Below are 14,151 nucleotides of genomic sequence, written 5' to 3' on the forward strand. Positions count from 1 at the left end.
CTGAGTCCCCTCCCCCCAGCATTCTGATGCCATCTGCTTTGGTACCATATATTTTGACGCAGAGGTACTGTGGCATCTTCCCTGACAGTACAGCCCTTTGACTATCAAAGAGAATCACAGAAATGCAAGAAGAGAGTTGCTGGAGGAGGAGGAGGATTTTCCTTATTAAATCAAGTGCTGTTCACAACTGTTGTAATAAATGGTAGCTGCTGCTAAGTGCTAGGTCGGTCAAAGGGCAGTGTAGACATTGTTAGAAATGGAAATTAGCCTTATACTGCACCCGGCATTTCTGTACAGAAGCTGACTAGACTGGCAGCTGAATCTTATTTCAATACAGGTAACGGCATAACGTTCTCCTCAGTACCTGATGGCGGCAGACAAGTTATGAGGGATGCGGGTGGCACTGTGGTGTAAACAACTGAGCCTCTTGGGCTTGACAATCAGAAGGTCAGCAGTTCAAATTCCAGTGACGAGGTGAGCTCCCGTTGCTCTGTCCCAGCTCCTGCCAACCTAGCAGTTTGAAAGCATGCCAGTGCAAGTAGATAAATAGGTACCACTGCGACGGGAAGGTAAACGGCATTTCTGTGTGCTCTGGTTTCCGTCACGGTGTTCCGTTGCACCAGAAGCGGTTTAGTAATGCTGGCCACATGACCCAGAAAACTGTGTGTGGACAAACGTCAGCTCCCATGACCTAAAAGCAAGATGAGCGCTGCAACCCCATAGTTGCCTTTGACTGGACTTAACCCTCCAGGGGTCCTTTACCCTTTTTTTACGAGGATGTGGGACAGGTAACATAAAACTAGGGATCCCATGTCATATTGTGCTGTGCCACTCTGAAGATCCTGAGATCCAATGTGGTGTAGTGGTTAGAGAGTTGGACTAGGACCAGAGAGACCAGGGTTCAAATCTCCACTCAGACTTGAAGCTCCCTGGGTGATTTTGTGAATTCACTGGCACTCTGCCTGATGGTTGTTGCGAGGATAAAACATGGGGAAAGAGAACCAGGAATGCCACCCTGAAGGAAAGGGATATAAATTGTTGCTGGCATCAGTTTGTCTCAAGAGAAAATGGAAGAGTGTGCCATTGCAGGCGAAGTCAAATTGTTGGAATGGCTGTGGAGAATGACACAGGAGAGACATGTTTTAAGGCAGCCGGGGCAGATGAAGGCATCTGGTGGTACTGATGCAGGTGTACGATGGCGTTTCTTCTCTCTGTGCTCCTCCTGATGGTCATTCCTCCTCTGGTCACTGCTGTAGTCTGTCTCCCTCTAGATATAAATTAATAATAAACAGGGCAAACACAAAGGGGCATGTGCTGCTTTGGGCAATGTAAACCCCTTCTTTTAAATTGCAAATAAGCTGCCTAATACATTTAAGGGAAGAGGTAGCCCCTTCTCCTCCTATAAGGGCTGAGTCCTCTCAGCCTCCTAGGGCTGCATGGAGCACGGGAACTTGGTTTGCTTGTCCAACCCCCAGTAGTACTCATTTGTATGCCTCCTAGACATCAGGCAAGTGCTGAATAGTTTTAGGCACCCATTGAAGACTTATTTCTTTCCTCAGGCATTTGCTGCCATTATTCCCTTGCTTTGAATATTGACATTATCCGCTGTGGACATTGTGCATTTTCTGGTTTGATTGTACTGATTCTTAGGTATATTACTTGACATTGCCTTGGGATTTCTAATGCACAATGGGATACAAATGTTCAAACATTGTTCTTTGGTTTGGGAACCTGAGAAAAATAGAAAAGCTGGTTGCAAAGTCCTTTGATAAATGTTCCCATCTCCACCCACACTTGACTCAGAAATAAATGTCATGGCTCTCTCCCTTGGAGTAGCTGGCAAAAGCCAAAACTCTGAGGGCACAGAGTTTTCTTTTCCATTGTGGGCTTCCCATGGGCATCCCATTGACTGGTGTGAGAATAGGACACTGGGCTTTGGTCAAATCCAGCAGGACTCTCCTTATGTTCTTAATAAGGCTGTGCTAACTTCCTTTCTCAAGGATGAAGAATTGTTCTCTCTGCTGTGTGTCATGTTTTCCATCAAGAGTTTGGGACACACTTCTCATTTTTTCCCCATTCTGCAGGTGTCAGCGGTTCAGGTTTCTCCTGGTCAGAGAGCAGAATTCACAGTTGATGGTTTCTGCTGCTCTCAGAGGTCTTATCACTGATCCAAAAAAGTCTAGATTCATTTATGAAGCACATCCATTATCCTTTTAAGAGAACATGGATCTTTTCTTTCCTGGTCCAGAAGCCACTATGGTTCATATTCACCAGTTACCTGAATGTTATCAAATGATGAATATGTCAGTTTTGTCCCCCCCCCCTCATTTCTCACAGAATCAGAGAATTGGAAGAGACTGAAGGGGCCATCTAGTCCAACTCCCTGCAATGCAGGAATCATGGAAGAAGAAGAAGAAGAAGAAGAAGAAGAAGAAGAAGAAGAAGAAGAAGAAGAAGGTGATGATTTTGGACTTGATATCCCACCTTTCCCTCCCCTTAAGGAGTCTCAATGTGGCTAGCAGTCACCATTCCCTTCCTCCCCCACACCAAACACTCTGTGAGGGTGAGTGAGGCTGAGAATCATAGAATCATAGAATCATAGAATCATAGAATCATAGAATCATGGAGTTGGAAGAGACCACAAGGGCCATCGAGTCCAACCCCCTTGCCAAGCAGGAAACACCATCAGAGCACTCCTGACATATGGTTGTCAAGCCTCTGCTTAAAGACCTCCAAAGTAGGAGACTCCACCACACTCCTTGGCAGCAAATTCCACTGTCGAACAGCTCTTACTGTCAGGAAGTTCTTCCTAATGTTTAGGTGGAATCTTCTTTCTTGTAGTTTGGATCCATTGCTCCGTGTCCGCTTCTCTGGAGCAGCAGAAAACAACCTTTCTCCCTCCTCTATGTGACATCCTTTTATATATTTGAACATGGCTATCATATCACCCCTTAACCTCCTCTTCTCCAGGCTAAACATGCCCAGCTCCCTTAACCGTTCCTCATAAGGCATCGTTTCCAGGCCTTTGACCATTTTGGTTGCCCTCCTCTGGACACGTTCCAGTTTGTCAGTGTCCTTCTTGAGAGACTTCAAGAAGTGTGACTAGCCCAAGGTCACCCAGCAGCTGCATGTGGAGGAGAGGAGAAGCGAACCCGGTTCACCAGATTATGAGTCCACAGCTCTTAACCACACCACCATGCTGGCTCTCACAGATGGACATCCAAAATCCTCAAATGAAGGAGAGTCCACCATCTCCCACTGTTAAATAGCTGCCACCATTAAAACATTCTTCCTAATGGTTGGAATCTTCTTTCTTGTCTTTAGAATCCATTAGTTTGGGTCCTGCCCTCCAGGGCAGCAGAAAACAAGCTTGCTTCATCATCCAGGTGACAGCCCTTCAGGTATGGAAAAATGGCTCTCTTCTCCCTGCTTGTGCAATTGGCAAGGGCAGATGTGCAGGCAGCAACAGCAAGCAGGAGCAAATGAAGGGCTCTGGGGCTCAGCAGTGGGCCATGCCTGATAATACCACCCCCTGACGCTGGTCCTGGATCCAGATTACTTTTGGTCATAGCCAAAAGTTATAGAGCATCTGATCTGCATGGAGAAAGTCCCAGGTTCAATCCCCAGCAGCTCCAGGTAGGGCTGGGAGAGAGCCCTGCATGAAAACCTGGAGAGCTGCTGCCAGTCAGTGTAGACAATACTGAGCTAAATGGAGCCATGGTATGACTCAAGATGGGGTGTTAAGGTGGGATTTTTTATCTTTATTTGTATCTTTATTTTAGATCTTGTTGTGATTTATGTGGAAATGCTTTAGTTTGGTTGTGTATTTTATAATGTTTTATTTATTGCTTATTACTACTTGGGTTATGTGGTTTTTCATGTTGTAAGCCCCCTTGAGCATGGTTTGAACTGTGGAAAGGTGGCATACAAGTAAAATTACGCATGTATGTATTCCCAAGGTCCCAGGTTTAATCCCTGGCATCTGTTGGGAATCTGAATACATGCAGCTTCACACAGAGTCAATTGGGGTTTGGCCGACAGCGAAGGCAATGTAAAGGAGTGTAATCTGCCTGGTGATGCAAAGGCATGGAGACAGCTCCATGATTGGTCAAGCTCTCTCACGGGAATAATGATTTATGGCCTACTAACTGGAATGTGTTAGTCAGTGAGTGGCTAGTGTAGGAGTTGGAGGTTGAGAGTTGTGAGTCGTGTAAGAGAGCTAGTCAAAGATCCGTGTTCTGTTCTGTTCCTATAAATAGTCCACTGTATATAATAAACACCTATAACTACAAGTTCCTGGTTCCTGCTTCGTCCATCCTGTCTGCAGCCAGTTGCCAATTGCTTCCGTGGACTCTGCATTTACTCTGCTAGGTCTGGCTAAGGTCCTGCAACAAGTCTGGCTGGGAATGTCCCAAGAACTGGATGCACCACAATGGTCTGGCTCAGTAGAAGGTAGCTTCCTATGTTGTTAAGATAGAAAACTTTTGAGAAATTGGAAGGCAGGTTTTTGTGAGCAGCAGTACTTTCCTTGGAGATGCCAAGGATTAAAACAGGACCTTTGACATGCAAGGCAAGTTTCTCTGCCACTGAGCTACAACACGGAGTCCCGTCCCCCCCCCCCCATGTTCTGATCAAGTTCGCCTTCACTGTGGTTCTAGCAGCAACATTTGGGAAAGCTGATCTTAATTAGCTCACAAGAATCCTTTGTGAGGAAACTCCCTTTTAGCTCAACTACATCCAGCTTGGCTCTCGTTTCAGGGAACCTTGCAGCAAAAGGAAAACCAAATGGAAGTGTTATGTACTGAGTTGAATAGGATCCAAACTGCAGCAGTCTGATTGGTCCTAGAACAATAGGATTCAGAATGCAGCAGTCTGATTGGTCCTAGAACAATGCAGCAGTATGATTGGTTGGCAGGAACCACCCAATCCTGCTCCAGATAGAAGTGAATCCACAACCTGATTGGCTTACAGTAGAATTCCGGAATTAGCCAATCATGTGCAGCCCATTGTGTAAATAATGTATATAAAGCAGATACTGTGAGGGGACTTTCATTCATTCCTCCTCACCACTATGAGCTGAATAAAGAGCATGAAATCACTTTGTGACTCTGAGTATATTTCAGGAAGGGAAGTCAGGACATCAGGGTTTAAAGCTGGACAGTTGAGATCAAATTCTCTGAGGAAGGCTCAAAGCAGAAAGTTGGCAACTGAAGAAATCGGGCCTGTATCAGGAGTGATTAAAACACATGCTAAGTATTCATTCCAGAGCAAGGTGACCACCGATGATGGGTGGTTCCTTTAGCAAATTTCAATGTTCATTTCACTCCATTTCATAGAATCATAGAATCATAGAATTGGAAGAGACCACAAGGGCCATCGAGTCCAACCCCCTGCCAAGCAGGAAACACCATCAGAGCACTCCTGACATATGGTTGTCAAGCCTCTGCTTAAAGACCTCCAAAGAAGGAGACTCCACCACACTCCTTGGCAGAAAATTCCACTGTCGAACAGCTCTTACTATCAGGAAGAACAGCTCTTACTGTCATTTATTAGTGAGGCTGCTAAATGGGATGCTCTCATAACACCTCTGCTGTCTTGCCTATGAGAGTAGCCTGCTTTACTCTCTCTTGTGAATAAGGCAGAATCTTTGCCTCTGAGTTGCTCATATAGAAGGGAACTAAACTCTTGGAGTCAAGTATTAATGAGTACCTAACAAGGTGTGCATTGACCCCAGGATTTACCTTGTGCCTGTATCTTTGCTTATTTTTTTAAAAAAAATCAATCTGTTTTTGAGTCACCCTGTGCTTTGATCTGTAATTAGTGATCTGCATAAAATGGAACCTTAAAAAGAATGGTTGTGACTATTTTTAAGCTTTTGGCAGAAGCAGATAAAATTTGCAGGCACAGCAGCAGTGATGTCAACTTGCTTAATCAATCATAAGGCACGGCACACACAATTTGAATGGAAATGCTCATCACTTTTTGGGGAGGCAACCACCTCAAATATTTTATTGGGAGGGGCAAAGGGACCTTGGCTCCTCAGAGTTGGCTCCTATGCACCAGAGTGGATTAATTGGAGATCCAGGGTTTTTTTTGGGGGGGTGTGTGAAATGGATTCACATTCCTCCATAATCTGCATTAGGGCAATACATTAATTAAGCTAACTAAAATGCCAAAATCCATAACAGTTTCATATTTTCAAGCGGGGAATTGTTGTTGTTTTTTCTTGTCTTGGTCTTTCTGACTTTAAAATAATTAGCAAGTGGCCTTGATGGATGGATACCTACTTGCCAGGACTGTCTTTTTGTTGTTGTTATTGTACTGTTAGGGAATGCAGGTGGTGGTGGGGACACAGTGAGTTGTTTGTCCTCCAAACAAAAAGCATACACATTAAAGGAAACGTTTCCTAAAAAGCTTGTATTAGAAAAAATCATGTTCAAATGTATTATTAAATAATTGCTTCTTTTATTATTCAGATTGATTAACAATGCATTATAATAGATGCAATTCCTTGCAACATTGTGTGTGTTAGGCAAAAATGCCTTAAAATGTGTACGAAATTTCACATGGATTTTTTAAAACCACAGTTGATGTGGCAAACTGAACTTACTAGTGGGAAAGAACAAGACCCTGAGAGAAATCAGTCGAGGCATCTCTATTTGAAAAGCAGGACAACTGGAAACAAAACAATACCACAATATCCAGGAGGTCACACTGGCAGAAAGAATCAATTTGCTTTCTGGAGTTAAAACCTGGTCCCTCAACAGTTCAGACCAATCCAGTATGTGCAACCCGTATCCTCTCTGCCTCCTTGAGTAATAGCTGCTGTTGAGTGCAAAATGACCCAGAGCAGCCAATTATGCCAAGTTTCTGCCGGGTAAGCAATTATCCAGGAAACAAACACTAATTAATTAAACACTCTCCATAGCAGACTTGTCTTCCATCAGGCAAATAATTAACAGGCATGGATCATTTGGTGAGCAGGCTGAACGGTGAGGCCATCCTTGAAAGGCATGCGTGGCAAACATACCTCTTGGCTCGACAAGGATGCCAGTTGCTGCCTTCCTTCCTTATCCTCTTCATTGATGGTGGTGTGTGTGGAACCGCAGCTGACATATATTGACTCCACTCGTCACCCACCTTTCTGGTAGCAAACCTTTACGTTATCATGGAAGGCAAAGATGTGGAGTGATGTGAAATGAGGGAAGGAGAAGACAAGCTCTCCTCTCTTGTGATGTTGTTCCACCACCCTAGAGAGACGCACGCTGGCCCCAGCTACCGAGATGTACCCACCTGACTGTGGAACCATGAGCGATGATTGATGCATTGATTTACTTTATATGTCACCCTTAGCAGTGCTTAAAGCAGCTTACAATGAACAGCCACATAGCAAAATCCACGGCAAAGGGTGGGGGAAATCAGTTGACCAAACATCAGTCAATTCAAATAGGACAAAAACAAACCATTTAGCAAACATACAATGAACTCACTATCGAGACTTCAATGCATCCATTCAGTTGTCCATGTAGGGCAACCTTACGGCTGGATTACTGCAATCTTGGGGTTGGTCTGGAAGCTGGAGTGTGTCCTTGCACTCCAATAATTGTCACTTGCTTGCCTGTGTGGGGGACAGCGAGGGATATGTGGATGAGAATAGAAGGAGATCAACTGTACAAAGGAAAGATTTACCTTCATTGCTACAACCACTTTTGCCTCTGACCTTGCCTGCCACTGGGTGGACCAGGGTCAGTGTAAGGTCAGTGTAAGCCCTGCCCCCATTACTCCAGGAAGGGGGGGTATTGCTGAGTTCCAAGAACCCCCTGGACGGCCTGGATTGGATGGGGTGGGGTGGGGCAGTTCACAGTCCTGATATGTACAGCTACAATCGCATCATCTGGAGAAGGTGGCTGTAAGACATGGCTACTATGCTTACATTTGCAAGAACAGCTCTGAGCACAGCTTGCCGTTGTCACAGCTCCCATCTCAGAAGCTCTTACCTGCAGATAAGTAAGAGATCATTATTCAGGAAAACCACAGTACAGGCAGCAGTCACAAGGCTCAGAAGTCATGGTTCAGAAGTTCAAGAGCAAGGTAAGATGTTCAGGCCTGGGTGGAAGCAATGAAGATGTCCCAACAAGTGGTTCTGCCCCTCTCACCAAAAGGGGAGGTATGGCGTGCTCACTAACGAGACTCGCTCACCTTGCAGGAACATTGGTGTTACAAACATGGGCTCCTTTGGGCTGGGTAAGGAGTGCTCCCATTTGTGAAAGCGGTGCCTGATTCGCAGAACCTTCCTGTTCAGGCTCCTATTCAGTCTCTGCTGCTTCCAGCTGTACCTTACCCCCATAGCTGCTCCAAACCCTCCTCCAAGCCAGCAGAGGGGGGGAGCCGACAAACCTGCTCCCCCTTCCAAAGTGGCTGAAGTTACAGCAGAAAGGAGCCACCCCACATCTTCTACCCAGGTTCCCACCATTCACCATCACCCAATAATTTCTACCTCCTGTGTTGGTGCCTGCCAATGCAAAGATGATCCTAACAGCACTGTGGGGTTCGAGACATCCCCTTTCCTTAATTTTATGCAGCTCTTGAAAAGCCCTACAAGATAACCCACTAGTTCCAATCAGGAGCAAACAAGGCAAGGCTAAAGAGAACTCTGGTCCCTAATGGGCTTTAATGCTCTGCTTTCATGCAAGGGGGCTTTGCAGCCATTAAAATGATTGCTTTGGAGAAAGGGTGCAATTACCTTTTGCTGGCAGCTTGCTGTTTGCATTTCATCTGACTTCCTGGAGAACCCAGGAGCAAAGAAAAGCACTTTACTTGGAACCGGTCACAGATTCCCCTCTGTTTAATGTCCCCTCCATTCTCTGCAGAGCGGCATCAATGGGATTGTTTCCTGATCAAACCCAATGAATCATCGGAATTAACCCTGGAGATGTCACACCATGTTAACTGCACCAGAGATGTTATGGGCCCAATGATCAGGCCCAGACCGGTGCAACGGATTGTATGCTACTGCAACTAACAAATACAGTGAATGAATAGCTGGATAATAATAAAGGCAAGTCTGTCAAATTCATGCTTTCCAAAACAAAATGCAAACTGAACTACAGCTACCTTGAAACTTCACACATATCCAAATTTTGCGATGCAGTTCTCCAATCAAACCATGTTTTTTTAAATGCACATAATAGAGGAAAGCGTTTGTAAAAATGAATGCGTTTGTAAAAGCAACACAGAAAATGCATTATTAGGGAAAATTGCTTGCAAAAATGTGTACACTGGAACTACCAGCATAAAAGATGTGTTAATTAGCAGATACGCACACCAAAACACAGATAGATTTTCATGATTTTTTTTAAATCACAAATTGATGCAGAAATTTGAAGAACTGAATTTAAGGCTAGAAATAATGAGAAACTGAGAGAAGTGAAATTGACAGATTCTTCCACCCCTAGGCTCAAGTGAAGCCTGTAGCTGAGCTGACTGGCATAGCATTCTCACCTGACTTCTGTTTCCACTTTGCTGATTTATTTCACAGGCTTTGAATGGTGTCAGCAGTTCCAGCCTTTGCCTCCTCTCTGCTCTGGACCTCATTAGAGAAGGAGACATTAAAAATACATGCTCTGCTTAAGACCAGGAGCAACAAGAAGAGTGTCAGGCGGGGAGGGGAAGGGAGGCAAGAGAGGGCCTTTGGTGGAAAGGCTGAGCACATCATTCCACGTGACTGTGCTGTTAAGCTATTGTTTGTCTAGGCTCAGGCATATAAAGTGAGCAAGAGGATCCCCCGTCTTGCTCTGCTGCTTGTAAGGTTGCTTTGCTTCTCATTTAGCTTGCTGCAGGTGTGCATGAGCGTAGCTCAGAGCCCCATCGATGAATTTCCTTTTGTACTTCTTGGGAATCCAGCTGATCAACACAAAACAAAAAAAGGCCTTTGAGCAGAGCAGAGATGGAAATGGCAGAGGAGAGGAAGCTGAAGCATGAAGCACCTTCGCAAACAGCTAAAAAGAGAATAATTTATTATTGCATGGCCAGCCCTTTTTTGAGATCAAACTATTTGCGAAGCCCTGTGCAAACGGATCATGGCTGATGTTTCTGGCTTTTCTTTCTGGCTCCGTCCATTCTAACACTTCAGGTGGTAAGCTAAACCCCTGCTGCCTTAGTTTAAATTGTAAGCTCCATGGGGCAGATACTTTTGCTTTGGTATGCAACGTTCCATGTACTGGGGACATAGTGAGTTTCCTTATACTGAGTCAGAGCTGTAGGGATGTGCACAGATGCCAGGAAAAGATATATGCATTGGATTTTATCCTTCCTTCCTCATGTTTGTAAGTTCAGCAGAGTGCCATTCCTTTGCAGCTTAAAAGGGAAGCTTAGATAGGCTAGTTTTAGCCTTTTAGTTTAAGTAATCCAAGGTGCTTTAAGGCAGATTGGATTTTCCTTTTCTCCCCCTTTAGAACAACAATCACACAAACAGTCATTGTAAAATGTGAAAATAACATTGACTCACCCAGAGTTTCTGTTGCAGAAGGACAGATGCAGCATCTTTCTTCAGGCAGGTTAAAATGGTAATTTGGTTACACAGACATATTTTAGTCTAACTTGAAATGGAGTCTGAGCTTGGCAGTTGTTCTCACCTTTCTGGCTTGGTGATGAGATGAAGAGGTAACAGTGAAGAGAAGCAAAACAGGATGTACTGGGCAGGTAAGAAGACTTTATATGACTAGACCCTCCCCTAGTCAGAGCACAGTGGGAGTGTCTCACAGAGGTCTCTCTAGCAAGCTTACAGGAAAACTCTGTGAGCTCCAGCTCCTATCATGTGCTTATCTAGCAGGCAAGGAACTGTTGGTTTGATGCCCTTTGACTATCCCCCCACAAGCATTGGCCTCTGTATTGTCTACACCAGGGGTCAGCAAACTTACCGCGCCTTGGGCAGGTGTCTCCAGCGCCGATCGTGCGGTGGGCCAGAGGGTGGGGGAGCGCGTGCCCATACGCGTGCACACACACTATTTCCAGCACACTTCTGGGTCAGAGGAGCACCGGAAATAGCTTGTGAGCATGTGCACGGGCCTCCTCGGACCCGGATGTGCACCAGAAATAATGTTTGCACATGCGCACAAGCTATTTCCGGTGCTCCTCCGACCCAGAAGTGGGCAGCTATGCAGCGCAGTGCTGGGTTGCTGCGGGCCGGATAAACGAGTCCCTCGGGCCTTATCTGGCCCACGGGCCTTAGTTTGGGGACCCCTGGTCTACACTGACTGTCAGCTGCTCCCCAGGGCTCCAGACTGGAGACATCCCCAACTCTGCCTGGAGATACAAATAACTGAACCTGAGACTGTCTGCATGTCCTTCCTTCCTTCCTTCCTTCCTTCCTTCCTTCCTTCCTTCCTTCCGAAGTAGCTGCCTCGGATGGCTAGCATGCAAAACTCCTGCCATGCAGGTTGAAAATTGCAGGGAGATTGGGGGAGAGAAGGTGACTGTTCCCAGGGGTCCGTATTCCCTTCCATACAATCCTCCAGAGAGTAGAAGGACGTCATCATGTCCCTTTGGTCCTGGGGGAAATTGGAGATGGGCTTCCAACTGAATGCAGCAGGTACCATCTGTGCCAGCCACTGTGGTCATCTAATACCAGTAACAAGAAGGAATCAGTGCTGAGACCACCTTGTAAGCATTTCAATTAAAAATGACAACTACTACATTTTCCTTTCAAAAAAAATCCTCCTGGAAATGAGATGCAATAGACATCGGGTGGCTCTAGACGTTCTGTTTATTGTGCTTGAGTAATGATTTGTGCTCATGATGCTATCAGGGCATCCATACACCATACGCCAATTGCCCCCGTTTCCTTGGATGCATGCCAACACCATCCTGCTTTTAATATTGTTTATGCATGCAAAAAATTTGGGGTGGTTACATTGCTTTGTTTCCAATCAGTACAAAGCCCATAGCCTTCTGCTGAAATCCCATAACTTCCTATACCACAAATGTTCCAAGTTATTTTTGTCCTGCTTTTGTTGTGCTATGTGACTCCTCTGGAAAGCAGTAACATGGTCGCATTGAGGAAGCATCACATAACAACTAATAATGCAGAATTCACCCCTAATACACTGTTATTGGAGAAGTTGCTCTATCCAGGGCTTTTGTGTGGTGGTAAATAACTCGGTTTTGGGATCTAACTGCCTCTCCCAAATCACTAATCAGACTGTTCTCAAATCTCCTTCTTTAGCCTTACTCTCACTTTTCACTGGTCCCAAATTGCTCCATAAAGACCTTGTTATTCTTTTATTAGCAGCTGTCAGAATAGCAGTGGTGGGAGGATGGAAAACTTCCTCGGAATTTTTTGCAACTGGTATGATTGCATTTGAAGATCAGCCTCCTTAGAAAATCCAATCCACAATTTCAAAATTGGCTAAGGGTCTGGCTAAACCTGAAGCATTTACAAATGTATGGTTCCTATTTATCAGTTCCTTGTCTGTAGGTCCCCAAACCACCAGCCTTACATACTGATTTCTGGAGAGAGTCAACAAACTAGTAATGTGATTCCATCTTTCTTTGCGTTCCTTGTTTCTGTCTTCCCTGTGTATGCATGTATCAGTTTATGGAACATATTGCAAGAGACCTGTATTTATTTGGTTGTTACTGTTGCTCTTTATTGTACCATAGGTGCTTGGGAGCCCCAGGTGGGTTATGAGGACATCCCAGGTGAGTCAATGCAAAGCTGCTGCTGTCATGTTGGACTCCACCTAAGGCTGACCAAACTAAAGGTTGCTTTTTTACCTGTTGCTATCAGTGCAGCAATAACAATGTTCACCTCCCTGTATGCTAGACAGCCATTCACAAGGGCAAAATAACACAAGAGTGCATTTGCAGTTCCTGAATAAAATGGGCATTGTTTAGACCATTGTTACAGGCCCTGTAAAAATTGCTGGATTACAACTCCCATCACTCCTAAGATCACTGGCCAAATTCCAGAGGGCCTGTGAGTCTGTTAATAGCAAAAACTTTAAAACCCCAGCAGTGTCTTGCAGCACCTCAAAGACTCATAATTGTGTTTATGTATGGCATAAGTTTTAATGAGACGGAGCTGACCAAGCAGTCTCTGGGCCACAAAGAGGCACACAGCAATACATTTGTCGTTGCTCCAGGAGTCTATTTTGATTAGCACAGTGCAAACACTGCAAAAATTAAAATAAAAATATATATCCTCAAGCATCCAGAGGCAGGAAGGGGAAAAAATACCCAGTCCATTTCACATGGGATAAAGTTTATGTACAAATCTGACTGTAGGGTTTGACACAGCACTATGAAACACAAGCACACACACACACACACACACACACACACACACACACACACACAGACCCTCATGCCCCCAAAGTCCTCTGCAGGGATGAATTTTCCACTGCAACAGTTTTCCAGGGTCCAGCTTTTGAAAAAGGTTGCTGTCGATTTCTGGTCCAATGCTGGAAACCCAGGGAAAGTAGCAAGGCTGAAGGACCAGGGACAGCTCCAGGTGAGCAACTTGTTCCAGCCAAAGGTTGGGAGCAGACTGAGGCAGACAACTTCCTTCAGTCACCACTCACTTGAGAGAACTTCTGAGCCCTAAAGGGCCAGCCTCCTCCTCCTCCTTTCCACGGCCTTCCCCCTGGTGTGCTCCTGGTGCTGCCAGACTGGTGATGTGCATTGGGAAGCATCTGTTTCTGCTGGCTCAGGGGAAGTTGTCTGTGAGGGTCCAGGCTCTGGCCCCAGAAGCCCTGATAACCTGGGAGGTTCCCCTGAGAGTTCTTGTCCAACTTTGTCAGGTGCAATGGTCTCTATCTGCAGCAGTCAGCTCTGACCCAGACCCAGTTCCCTGTTTGATGCCCCTGTAGCCTCCGACTCTGGGTCCCAAGCTTTGATGGATAGTGGTCATACCAACTGCTTTCTAACATTACCTGGAAAGAATGAGAAAATTCATGTTGGTTCAGAAAACAGCTGAGCTACTTCTCAGTGTTTGGGGGAAATAGCTCAGCTCATTTCCATGCCAATCTGATGTGAGCTGTGGTGTGAAATTCTCTCCTGCTATGTGGGAATGTCCCTAGAGCCCCTGATGCAGATTGCAGCAGAAGAGTGGATGAATAATAATAATAATAATAATAATAACAATAATAATAA

The 14,151-nt window shown here is 45.3% G+C and overlaps 1 long non-coding RNA gene across 1 annotated transcript; it reads right to left on the minus strand.

The window, feature by feature from the left end:
• Positions 1-7,938: 7,938 nt before the first annotated feature.
• LOC308592572 lies at positions 7,939-10,681 on the minus strand. The gene is made up of 3 exons (XR_014010561.1): positions 10,508-10,681; positions 9,502-9,583; positions 7,939-7,997 (listed from the first exon to the last, which is right to left on the minus strand). It is a non-coding gene; the product is annotated as an uncharacterized lncRNA (long non-coding RNA).
• Positions 10,682-14,151: the final 3,470 nt, after the last annotated feature.

This window comes from Podarcis bocagei (assembly GCF_964188305.1).
Source record: "Podarcis bocagei genome assembly, chromosome: 7".
NCBI lineage: Eukaryota > Metazoa > Chordata > Lepidosauria > Squamata > Lacertidae > Podarcis > Podarcis bocagei.